The sequence below is a fragment of the Cryptotermes secundus genome, unplaced genomic scaffold, assembly GCF_002891405.2.
Source record: "Cryptotermes secundus unplaced genomic scaffold, Csec_1.0 scaffold639, whole genome shotgun sequence".
Classification (NCBI taxonomy): Eukaryota; Metazoa; Arthropoda; class Insecta; order Blattodea; family Kalotermitidae; genus Cryptotermes; species Cryptotermes secundus.
The window spans coordinates 572210-586148 of NW_019743157.1; the positions used below are offsets into that span (position 1 = coordinate 572210).

General features: G+C 41.9%; 1 protein-coding gene across 1 annotated transcript in view; it reads right to left on the minus strand.

Moving 5' to 3' along the window:
• Nucleotides 1-13939, minus strand: part of LOC111873920 (bestrophin-2) — a 204519-nt gene that overhangs the window by 87724 nt on the left and 102856 nt on the right. The window lies entirely within an intron of this gene.

The following is a 13939-nucleotide window of genomic DNA, read 5'->3' on the forward strand; positions in this document are numbered from 1 at the left end:
ACATCACCCCTTGTTTAACGGATGAATATTTTTTCCATATTTTCTGTATTATTTTGAAAGGGTAACAGCCAGTTTGAGCCGATCCTCCATCCAGGACATCCTACTGGGTGTACAAACATATTTTTGTTTCAAATTAATTTTGAGATGAAACAGATCGAAGTATTTAATATGTGAAAAATTAAGAATAAAACTTTTGCTTTTGGACTTGTAGCTACAGAAGCCGTAGCACGAATCAAGTAGGAATCTGACAAAATTTTGGTAGGATTCTCTTGCCAGATATATTGTCTATATGAAATTAGGGTGAAAGATACCATCAAAGTTAGCGGCCTCCGTAGTCTAGGGGTAACGTTCCCACCTCGTGACCGACGGAGGTCGTGGAATTTTTAAGGGCGGAAAAATTCAGGGACAAATCCTGCGGGAGGGACTTTAGCCGTGGGTCCCGTGTCGTAGCTTTACGGCACGTAAAAAGAACCTCATGTCCCAAGGGGACCTCTGAGCGAAATTCAGGACATTTCCCGCCCAACAGTACTCTCTAACGCCTCTGGTAGATGGGGGAAGCATCGAGATACCGCTGAGCCAGTAGAGGCCGAACTCGCTAGCTGAGTCGGGACTGATTGCACGCACCAGTACCGGTAGGGAATAGAGACTGGTAAAATATCACAGGGGGACGCACAATGGACCAATATCTGGTCTAAGTGCATGGGGAAACCCACCCGCTCCAATAACAATAACAACAACAACAACAACAACAATCAAAGTTTATATTATCTATTGCTTATGTGGATTAAGTGTCGCTAAAACCCTGATATGTTTCGATGTTACAAGATCATTATCAGGTGGAAGCATTCGCTTAGTGGGGGGTGGAGTCCAACAGGATCCACTCGGCACGGCGGCAACTGATTGGCCTATTTTAGCCTGCCCCGGGAGATTATGATAATTGAGAATTTGGTGGAACGAAGATTGGCAGGGGAAACCGAAGTACGCGGAGAAAACCCGCCCCAGCGCCACTTTGTCCACCAAAAATCCCATTTGACAAGACCCAGGATCGAACCCGGGCCGCCGCGGTGGGAAGCCAGCGACTAACCGCTTGAGCTATGGCGCGGCCTTAGGTGGAAGTAGCTTATTAGAAGAAAATTTGACGAACGACATATACGTATAAAAACCATCGCATTAAACAATTTAGGGCACAGTCTCCACGAAGTCAGAACTAGGAAAAAGTAATGAACAAACAAGTTATATTTAGGCGGCGACTAGCATGTCAATTTCATAATATGTACACTTTCATTATATAGTAATAAGATATACCAACCTGCATATAACAGTTAATGACCCAGTATTGACTGTAGTGATCCATTTGTCATAATATTTACATGCTCATGAAATTGGCTACTGAAAATATTTACGTAACGGTCCTGCACCTTGAAACCAGTACCACGTGCGAATTGATACTATGACGAAGCTACTCTGCATTTCCTATTACACGGCGACCTACAAAATGACATAACGGTCTATGAAGGTTGTATTCCTGTCAAATTTGTGATTCTGTCCTTAAAATACCTAATTACCTGTGTAAGTTTTGAGGTTTTCACGGCGATGACTATGAAGAAAGTCGTCTTCTGGGTTTTGGCGCCGTGTATTCTTCGTTTTGGCTGACGTTTCGGAGGAACGTATCGCCTCCATCTTCAGAGCAGGTGAATGGCTTGTGAATGCAGATAGCTGCTTTCTGCATTCACAAGCCATTCACCTGCTCTGAAGATGGAGGCGATACGTTCCTCCGAAACGTCAGCAAAAACGAAGAATACACGGCGCCAAAACCCAGAAGACGACTTTCTTCACCTAATTACCTGTTTGAATAATAGGTTATCCACCACCATGATTTAATTCATGCATATGTTGCGCTAAACCGGATGAGTGACGTCCTAGTCTTCCATTACGCGAAAGAAACTCTTGGGCATGGCCCTCATAAGCAGTTTCCCAAGTAACTGATTTCTCTTATGCATGCAGGCGGATGTATGTAGCATATACACGTACAGTACACATATATACGCAATATATTTATTATGGATTCTACAGTGTTCTGACGATGAATGCTGGAATTTTGGACTTTGACCATCGTTCAGTACTCTAAAGACCCCAAAGTTTCGAATTTGGATCTGTTTCCATCTTCAAGTGACCGGGGTGGAGAGAGATATCTGCTCTGTCGGGTACGTCAGTGATTGAGGTTAACTGTCCTACACATGTCGTCCTAGACAGCAATCCCACCTGCTGGTAACATTGTTGCGCTGACAGAAAAAAATTATCTACAGTTATTTACGAGTACATAACAGGTAAGATAATGCTATCCCTTTAACAGGCCACGGAGGCCCACAGGGTTGTGAGACGTTGAGGGTCCCACATTATCTAGACAATCAATTCAAAGATGGCGGTAAGGTTGTCAGGCTAACAGGACGCAACGAAATATAAGTAATACCATTTTTGTCTTTATCAATTAACATTTGAAATGTACACTCGTAATTGTAACCAAATAAAGAAAAACCTCCACAGTATATTAACTCGCATTAGAGCCTCAATTTGTTGAGTGGGACACAAGGCATACACAGGAATGAAGACTCATAGTTCTTATAGCCCCTTCGTATAATCGAGTTTTTAAAGGTCAAATTCATTTCTAATAGTTCATGACTAAGGTCAAAACACAATGGCTAATATTGAGATAATTGAAAACATAACCTTGCTGTAATTCACTTACTTAAAAGGCTTTCTTCCGTATATTTATAATTTAAGTCCTAAAAAAAAGTATAGTAGCAAGGCAAATGAATGGCAACAAACAATTTCATCTACAAAGGTTGCTGTACAATTTACATCTGTAACACTGACTTTTGAATGCCCAAATTCGGTAAATGTAGCTCGGGGCTGGATTTACAGATGTGGGGGCGCAGGGCAATCAAAATATGGAGGCCCAAATTGGTAAAAGCATATACAGATTATGATAATTCTTTTTTGTTGTTCTTGTTTCTCGTCATAACTGAAAATACAAACTAATTTTCTGTGATGTTAGAGAAGAAAACGTCTCAATAGAATCTGTGGATTTTATTTCTAGTTAGTGGAGGCCCAGGAGCGAGCACCCCGTTGCTTCCCCTTAAATCAGGCCCTGAATATGCTCTCACACACACTTCATCTAAAAAAAAAAATGTATTCTGGATGGAAACTGTTGCCTGGAACAAGGAGCTGTAATAAAATATGCTACAAGTTTTAACAAAATAGTACTAATAATATTAATATAATAAATTTACAATTACGTAAGATGTATCAATATTACTATGCAGTTATACAGAATGTCCCAGTAGGAAAGGTCAGTATTCTAGGAGGTCATAGTATCGGTCATTCTAAGCAAAAAGTTTATATGTGCATGTGTCCTATTCCGAACGGTTTCCGAGATAGAGCTATTTCACTGAACAGTACACTGTACACTGTACAGACGAGCAACACTCCATGTCCTCACACGAGTTGCAAAGTGCATTGATGTTGACGGTTGAATTTTCGAAAATGTATTATACTAGGTAAACGGTACCAACTATGCTACTTGAACAATATATAACGGTATTAGAAACAGCACGTAATATCTCTTTCTTATCAACAATTTTGGAGCTATACAGTGAAACCGTTCCGAATAGGATTGGCCGATACTGTGACCTCCAAGAATACTGACCTTTCCTACTGTGAGACTCTGTATAACACGAACGTCATGTAATAGACTTACTTTTAACAAAGGGCCTTGCCACAGCTCAAACGGTTAGTCACTGGCTTCCCACCGCGGCGGCCCGAGTTCGATCCCGGGTCTGGTCAAGTGAGATTTCTGGTGGACAAATTGGCGCTGGGGCGGGTGTTCTCCGAGTACTTCGGTTTCCCCTGCCAATCTTCATTCCACCAATTGCTCCACAATCACCCTCACCTATCATCAGGGGCTGGTACAATAGGCCAGAAGTGGCCGCAGTACAAGGGACTTAGTCCCACCCCACTAGCAATAAAAAATACTTTTAATAAACCATGCAGAAATTATTTTTTTCCCTTAAGGTTACTAAATCAACATAGCAGAGGTTCTGCGGATTGTTTCACTGTGCTCTCATAGTCCAGACCTAAAATATATGGCGTCGAGTGTTAGGATGGCTAATGAATTGAAAAGGATTTGGAAGGAGCGGTCGTGATCTAATTGACGTACTATCCTGGAATATATCTGGAAGGACTGAGGAAAAGCAGGAAAAGTTCAGCTGGGATATCGTGTTCTCAGGACCAGATTAGAAACGATCACCTGACGAAAAGAAGTACAGGGTGTTACAACAGCGCCACTGTTTTCGTTGTAGAGGTGGTGATGATGGTGTTCCGTTGTAGCTCAGTGAAAGAAGAACTATATGGGGCGAAAGTCTTCAAATCACACAGTATTCACGGTGGCAATGTGGTTCCTAAAAGCGTTTGGTCTGTTGAGGTTTCCTTGAGGTGAGCAACACAGCCCCCCCCGACCCAAATCTCTAAAAATAGCTAAAATGTTATTTACAAATGTCAAAATTAATTACAACTTACCTCAATATATAGGAACCCGGAATTACTGGTTACTTCGATATACAAAAGCCCGGAAAACTCAGTCGGTACAGCAACAGGCTACAGTTCGATTCCCGGCAGGGAAGGAAATGTTTCTATACTTCACAGCAGACAACTTTCCGTCACCTAGTACAGAGGTCAAGAATGGTGGAGCTATACCTCCACTCCTCCACATGTCTTCATGGCGTGGTGCTTAATTAATTAAGCACAGGAACAACTTCACCTTTAATCGACATGTGGCATTAATACAAATTCATTCAAAGCCCTTGTTATCAGCACAAATGGGAAACACTAACTTAGGGCTCAATGGTAAACCACAGATACAACTTGTACCGCGATGCCTCTGTATAGTTCGTGAGTTCCTATAATACTCAGAACAAACACTTTCATATTTCAAACGATTATTATAATTAATTATTGTATAGTTTTTACCTTTTTAAATACTGTGAATATATTCCCGAGATATATTTGCTGCAACACAGCAATTTGCTAACAAATACGGATCCGTATTGTACCCAATGTGTTTAATTACTTGACATATGTTCATTTAACACCTGATAATGACCAAACTGTGGTCGAAACATGTAGCATAGCTATATTTACAATAAATATGTAGAATGTACATTAACATTTACTATCTCCATTGAAGACATTTGCACACCACTCCTTGTATTGTGTAGATGGTTATAAAAAATCCGTGGCCTGTAGTCTGCAAGCGAACTATATCGATCGAGCGACCGCCGCTTGTTGGCGAACTTAGTACCAACTTTAGCGGATAGAGTGTGTCGCGTGGTCAGCGCAACGGATCCCCACGCTATTTAATCTCGGTTTTTTAGACCTGAGCTGCTATTTCCTTGAAATAGCTCCTCAATTATCTTCACGAGGCTGAGAGGACCCCGTTCCAGCTCACTACTTGTCAGAAAATCTGGTAGCGCCGGGAATCGAACCCGGATCTCTGGATCTGTAGCCAGGAATTCTGGCCACTAGACCACAGAGGCGGTCTGTTGACGTTTATAATACACATAAAAATCAAATAGTATATACACAACAGGATGCAGTCTATAAAGTATATGGCTAAATAAGTCCTGATCACCCATAAGCCATTGCGCCTACTAATGTTGTAACGACCGTTCGACACCGACGTGTTCGCAGCTACGTAGAAGCAGAGGAATGCGGGAACATATGACGTAAGTAATAATTTCAGTTAATTTGCTTAAGAAATGCGTAGTCCTTTCTGATGTTGGAAACACAGACTGTATTAGCTGATGCATACTTCTTTGTTCTTAGTCGGAATATTATTTAAACAACTGTCTAAAATTTAAATTCTCGGAAACTTCAATGGCGTGAGCAAGTATAATTAGAGTCTACAGTAATTCTACTACGTGTAAAAGACCGTGTCATAGCTCAGGCGGTTAGTCATTGGCTTCCCACAGCGTCGGCTAGGGTTCCATCCCAGGTCAGGCCAAACTTGATTTGTGGTGGACAATGTGGCACTTCGATTTCCCGTGCCAATTCCCATTACACCAAATGCCATGCACTCATTTATCATCCGTGGCTGATAGAACAGGCCGATTAGTGGCCGGCGTACAAAGTGGACGCAGTCTCACCCCACTCCACGAAATAAATAATAACAACAATAAAAAATATTTCCTTAGATTCAAAATAAGACAAAATTGTTTCTTATAATATGACTTTTAATATTGTCTACCCACCTACGTTTATAAAGCTGACAGATGTCCTTTTATTCATACAACCACCCTTGATTAGATCACCTCTGAACTGACAAATTCCCATACGCTTTTGCCCCCTTCGTCCTTAACTGCACTACAGATGAAGAAACATCAGGCGAAATGACAAATTAAATTTAAATCTAGGAAAAACTCAGAACTAAGCAACTGACCCCATGGAGCTTAGCCCTTCTTGAGGAGCCACCAGTTGGTCAGCCACTCAAGAATTTCCCAAAATTTTATGAAACCCGAAGGTTCATTACGTGTTCACAAGGGCGCTCCACTGGCCCCTATCTTGAGCCAGATGAATCCAGTCCATACCACCCCATTTTACCTCTATAAGATCCATTTTAATATTAACCTCCCTCCTACGTCCAGGTCTTCCTAGTGGCCTTCTTCCTTCTGGCTTTCCCACAAAAATCCTACAAGGGAGAGTCAGTAAATAAGTCAGTAATGAAAAGTAAACTAGCTGTAATGGGCGTAATGGGTTTCTTATATGTATCACTAGGTAGCAGCATAGGTCATCTTCATGAGAGTCTACACGGTGTGTTCAGGATCCGTTGTGACTTTTTTTTTTTTAATTGGCACTGCAATGCCATCTGTTGGCGAGTTGTGGCGTTAAGATTCTTGAAGTTTCAGCTGTGGCTATCTATAATTTCAAAGCGCAAGCATCGCTGCATCATGTGTTCTGCCCTTGAATGTAACAGTACTGTTCTGACGGTTCTGACGCTCGTCGGAAAATGGAGGTTGAACAGAGAGCCAACATCAAATTTTGTTTGAAGTTAGACAAAACAACCAGAGAAGCGTACGAAATGATGAAAAGTGTGTATGGTAGTGATTGTTTGAGTCACTCGAACATTTTTCGATTGTATTCTGTATTTCGTGACGGCAGGGAGGACACTGAAGGCGCTTCACGTGCATCAAAGCCAAGAAGAAGTCGCACTGAAGAAAACGTGAAAAAAGTGACCGAAATCCTTGCATCAGACAGATGTGTTTCTGCAAGACACATCGAGGAGCTTTTGGGAATACCAAAAAGTACCGTGCATCAAATTTTGACCGAGGATTTTGGCAAACGGAAGGTCTGTGCGCGGTTTGTACAGCACGTGCTGTCAGGCGATGAAAAACATGCCAGGCCAGAGTGGAACATTGCAAAGACATGTTACGGTAGGCCCAAAGTGATACAAAATTTACAAAATCGATTGTTACTGGTGACGAGACATGGTGTTTTCAATATGAGCCTCTCACAAAGCGGGAGAGTGCAGCGTGGTTGAGCCCAAGGAAGCCAGCCGAAACCAAAGAAAGTGCGCATGCAAAAGAGTCGAGTAAAGACACTGCTAACCGTTTTCTTCGATTCCAAAGGAATCATTCACAAGGAATTTCTGCCAGAAGGTCAAACAGTGAATTCTGATTACTATCTCAGAGTCCTCAATCGTTTGTGGGCGAGAATTCTTTGAATTCGAACTGAATATCGAGAGCAAGTTTCCTGGTCGCTCCTCCACGACAATGCCCCACCCCACAAATCGAAGATCGTGCGCGATTTTTTTGGCCAGGAAAGGGATCACAGTCCTTGATCATCCTCCGTATTCGCCAGATTTGGCTCCGGCGGATTTCTGGTTGTTCCCAAAAGTTAAGTTGCCGATGAAAGGAGACCGTCACGACACCATCCAAGACATCCAAAGGGAATGTACCGCAGTTTTAAATGCGATTCCACAAAAGGAGTATAGTGACTGTTTTCGAAAACTTTTCAATCGATTCCAGTTATGTATTGATTCAGAAGGAGACTATTTTGAATAAAAAGAGTGAAATTTTGAAAATAATTCACGTCTTGTATTTTTAATGAACGCAGTCCTAACAGAACCTGGACACAGTGTGTAGGCAGCAGACGCGCATGCATATATTCAGAGGCTGGATTCAGTAGTCAAAACGGCGACCACGCTTGAGGATTATGCTACCGAAGAGCAGCGTTCTGTTGTGCTTTTTCTGCGGGTAAAAAGGTTCAATGCAAAATGTATTCACAAAGAAATGTTTCCTGTTTACTGTGGGGAAGTGTTTGTCGTGTAAAGCGGATCACAACTGGGCGACAAACATTTCGCTGATGGCAAAGAGGTTTAAACGGAGATTCGGAAGTGACTGGAACAACAGTCAAAATACTTCTATGCTGTGTGTTTCGACGCACTGGTGAAGCGATGGGGGCAACTATATCAGTGTTGTTGGAAGATACATCGAGAAATAATTTTTTCAGGTTCGAATATCACATGTTTTAAGTATTATATCCATGTGATCTATTTACTGACTCTCCCTTGTATATGCATTCCTCCTCTTCCCTATGCGTACTACGTTCCCTGTCCATCTGATCCTCCTTTATGTGATAATTCTAATGTACGTACTTGGCGAAGAGTGCGGGTTATGAAGCTGCTCTTTTAAGAACAACTCAGAAAAGTCACATAAATGAGATTAGAGGAATTCTGACATTGGAGAGTCCTCGAAACACGTATCGCTACATCCCGCAGACAATGGCCAAGCTGTTCTATCAATATACATCCCACGGTAACAATCGTCTGTTCTATGAGACTCGAACAGTAAATATTGATAAGTAAATGTCTACCTAAAGAAGACTATGATTGAGGACAGAGTGTCAAAGAGGATATTTGGACAAGACAGAGAAGAAACGACAAGATGAGACGACTGATACTTAATGAGGAGTCCTTGAAATCTTATTTCAGTAGAAGCGTCTATGATGAGGTGACTGGAAATTGTATCACATGTGTAGGAGATAGGATAGGGACATAGAATCTATGTCATGCAGGTGTATATGCGAATAATTATGCTATTATGAACAGGCATAACAACCGGCGAATATACAAAATAACCAGAAAGATAGAGGTTATTATTCACAGTTGTCACAACATACAGACCAACACAAAATCCAAAACTGTGTTGTCTAAGTGCTTAATTAAGTACCACGCTATAAAGACGTATGGAGGTTAGGAGGTATAAACCATATATTCTTAAGCTTGGTATAAGATTGAAAATCAACTGCTTCACGACCCAGACTTATTTATTGCATAGGAAACCGGACTGATATCACGACTGGTATGAGCACTATACTCACTGAGCTACCCCGTCTCTGTGTTAAATAGAGGTAAAGGATCTGAACCAGCGACATAATTGTAATTTTGTTCCTATATTTCAAACGACGAATCATTTTGGATTATTCTTCTTATGATAAAAAAATAAAAGGAGTCCTATGAGATCATCTTGCTGTCTGGGTGCCTGTGTCACCACGCCATGACGTTGCTAGGCAACGGGTCAGTAAACACGTTCCCGATGCAAGGAATATACATGCAAAAATAGAAGAACGCGGTGTTTTCTACGCGGTCCGTGTCGTATCAAATACTTGATATGTAGCGAAAGGAAAGTAAGCGATTAGTTCTTCCCAGACATGAGCGTAATGGGAGCTTAAACAAACATCTCGCCAGGAAGAAGAGAACATTACAGGTACCAATTGCCGGCCCAATGGCCAGCACTGAGCTGCGGGAATTACAGTGACATACACGGAAAAACATTTCGTGGCCTTGAAATACGACCATTCACGTCACGCCGTTGCTAAGAATACTTTATCTCATGCAGATTAATGCGCACTCTTCCGATAAATCAATTTAATGAGGATCATTGAGAAGACGAGACTTGGGTCCTGAGAGGGGACACGTGACAGTGGTTCATGTGTGTCCCACTCTAAAACAATACGCCGAGAGTAGGCACTCGTAGTTTCTTTTCCACCGACCAAGTTCGTCTAACCCGAAACTGGAACGCTAAGACTTGCATTTTGAAAGGACGCTTAATACGAAGGAATTAACGAAGGAAAGTAAAAATAAAAGAATACATCAAATTTTAGCCGATCACAGTGGCCGAGCGGTTTAAAGTATGAAATATCTTCACCCGTTCAAGCACTAGCATCGTCGGTTCGAATCTCACTCGAGGCATGGATGGATGTCTGTTTTTGTCCTGTGTGGGTAGCGGGCTTGCGTCGGGTTGATCCCCCATCCAAGGAATCCTACTGACAAGATTCACAACTTTACAATTAATTCGGAATGGGAACAGAACTGAGAGCCTAATCGGTCAAGAGAAAAAAATAGATTTACCCTTAAAAGTAAAGTTGGAAGCACTGAGTAAGTTGAAAGGCATGAATAACATGAACATTTCCTCCTTCACACTTCAGTCTCCTTCATTACTTTCTTTGTGGTTTATTTTATGACACTGTCAATACATGGGACCGCCTCTGTGGTCTAGTGGTCAGAATTCCTGGCTACAGATCAAGAGTCCCGGGTTCGATTCCCGGAGCTACCAGATTTTCTGAGAAGTAGTGCTTCTGGAACGGGGTCCACTCAGCCTCGCGAGGATAATTGAGGAGCTATTTCAAGGAAATAGCGGCTCCGGTCTAGAAAACCGAAATTAACGGCCATGGAGATTCGTTGCGCTGATCATGTGACACCCTCTATCTGCTGAAGTTGGCTTGTGTAGCCTACGCTCTGAAAATATCTGCCAGCTTGTTACTTAAATCTTGAATGTAATAACTTGTGGGTTTCTATCTATTGGTTAACACTGTAGTTACATTGCTGAATTCGTAGCTGTTGAATCTTTTATGTGAATGTGCTTCACTGAACGCACTCTACCTGTCAATTTCACAAATTTTCTTCTTCTACTTGGTTACAGAATAAACTAAAAATATTTAAATTTATTGACTCAGAAAATATAGGTTATAGGTCATCTGACCAGGTGTTTAAATTCAGAATAAAATATGTCTAAATACTTTGTAATTATTCCTTCAATAGAAATTAAGTTCGTTTTAATATTCTCTTACCTTCGTATATTTGGTAAATAGCAACAAAGGAAATGGTAACGGTAAAGCTATACCTATAAGGAGCCATGGATCCCCATAGAGATGTGAGACGTCGAGGCTCCCACATTTTATAGACAATCGCCTCACAGATGGCGGTGAGGTTGTCAGCCTTACGCGCCAGCCGTCCTTTACCGCCAGGAAGATTCCTGGTACTCATTTCTGTTAGAGACTGAGTCGACCTCAGGGCCACAGTACGGCTGGAATTATTAGATCAATTGAAAGAAATACACCTCATCGGGACTCGAACCCATGACATTCTAGCTTGAAGCATGCACCTCAACCAACTAAGCTACCGAGTGCCCCATAAAGAAAACGTCCCTTTGAAATGAAAAAGGAGCAAGTCTATATGTTTTAAGTTTTGTTTTATTTGCTCTTAAAGTGTAACGCGAAAAAAGAAACGAGGGAACCTACGTCCTAATCCTTACAACACCTGAAAAGTGGGCAGGAGATAACCATCAGGTGACAACCTGCATTTCGAGAACTTGAGGCGGATCTTCAAAGATGGCGTCGAAACTCTTTGCATCGAATACATTTTTCTAATAACACGAATATAATATGTAAAAATATAAATACGGGCTATGCTATTGTATGTAAAATACCTGGCCAACGCATCTGGTCTAGAATTCCACAAGGTCGTCTGCAATGAATTATATAAAGAAACTTAAAGTGTAATGCAATTATCCTACAAAATCAAGCACAGGTAAAAGCGTAAGTGACGTAAGACATCTATCGGTGGGGGTCCCATAGTACAAACATGTTTACGTAAAATGATGATGATTTACTGCAAATTCATGGTCTCTAAGTGGACGTCTTCATTAGACACGCAAGGCTCAATCCACAAGTTGTTACATTCAAGATCTAAGTAACAAGCTGGCAGATATTTTCAGAGCGTAGGTTACAAAAGCCAAATTTGCGGATAGAGGGTGCCGCGTAGTCAGTGCAAAGAATCCCCACGGCCGTTAATCTCGGTTTTCTAGACCGGAGCCGCTATTTCCTTGAAATAGCTCTTCAGTTATCCTCACGAGGCTGAGTGGACTTCGTTCTAGACCCACTACTTCTCAGAAAATCTGGTAGCGCCGGGAATCGAACCCGGACATCTGGATCTGTAACCAGTAACTCTGACCACTAGACCACAACTAATTTCGCTGACAAGCGGCTGTCAATCGGTCGGTATAGATCGCTTACGGACACAGGCCACGGATTTTAATTTTAGGCTACAAAAGCAAGTAAAAATTACAAAACTTTTTTATAACTCTTGATAAAATAGTCGCACAATAATACATGTATACGAGTACATCAGACATTTCCAAGCAATCGGCCTCTTTTTCAGTGCATTCGGTACAAAGATCCAAATATTTTTTCATCTATAAGACTTGAGGTTTTCACGGCGGTGACTATGAAGAATGTCGTCTTCTGGGATGTGTCACAGTGCAGATATTGTCTAAACCGACGTTTCGGAGGAATGTAACGACTCCATCTTCAGGGTAGAAGGAAAGAAAAAATCGCTGCAGCAACATGCTCACGCTACTTCCTCTCTCGCGGACTTTTTTTCTTCTACCCTGAAGATGGAGGCGATACGTTTCTCCGAAACGTCGGTTTATATAATATCTACACGACGCCACAACCCAGAAGACGGCAGTCTTCATTTCTTCAGAAAGGAAATCCTCAACTCCATTTCAGTTGCAGACACCCGAATGCTAATTCTTCTGTTATTACGGACACGCTGATCGACCTATTCCTCAACCTCAAAACAGCGCAGAAAACACCATTCATCTGTTGTCTGCGGTCCTCTATCTAGCAACAGCCGTTGCCTAGCAGCAGGTGTACATACCACAGAACCTTCCACTACTCCCAACTGTGACTGTAGAGCACATAACCAGCGATATAAAGGATTCCGTGGCTTTTAGTCCGCAAGCGAACTACACCGACCGAGCTAACGCCGCTTGTCGGCGAAATCAGAACCGCCTCTGTAGTCCAGTGGTCAGAGCTCCTGGCTGCAGATCCAGAGGTCCGGGTTCGATTCCCGGCGCTACCACATTTTCTGAGAAATAGTGTAACCGCACCATTGAAATCCTTCCCTCCCCCTTTTTTATTAGTAGCTAATAGAGTTTAATAATAAGAAGTTACGACGAAACAAAGGTTTAAGACACACTGTAAGAACAAGGAATAGGCGATGAGCAGATAGGCCAAACTTGCGCGGACAAGGACATCTGCTAGTCTTTGCGTCCAAGCATCTGGTGTTATTTTCCAAAAGGGCAGAAAGTGATACTTCAAGAAACCACACTGAGTTTCTTTAGAAATTGAGAATTTGACTTACAGCGGCAAGCCACTTTGAGAATTTGACAAGTGACAGTTTCTACCAGTCGTAAGTCAGAAGTGGGAGTGCCAAGAAATCATTTGTGATCTCTCATAAGTTGCATCGCTGTCAATTTCGCCGTTTTGTCTTTTAGGGCGAAATTCCCTTTAAAATAGTCTGTCATTGGCCGGAACCAAAATTAAACCAACTCCCCTTATTTCAATCGGCCTATCAAGGAAATTATGAGGAGAGGAGAATAGGCAGATTCAAATCAGTTAGGACCTCTGGCTCGGCAGAGGGTTCAGTCTAAGGATTTTTAGTCGTGTATCAACTTTTGAACTTGGCGGAGGCAAACCCCGCATCACTCGCGCTAAAAGATAATTCTAAGAAGTACAAAATTTTGCTCTCATAACGACTCATATT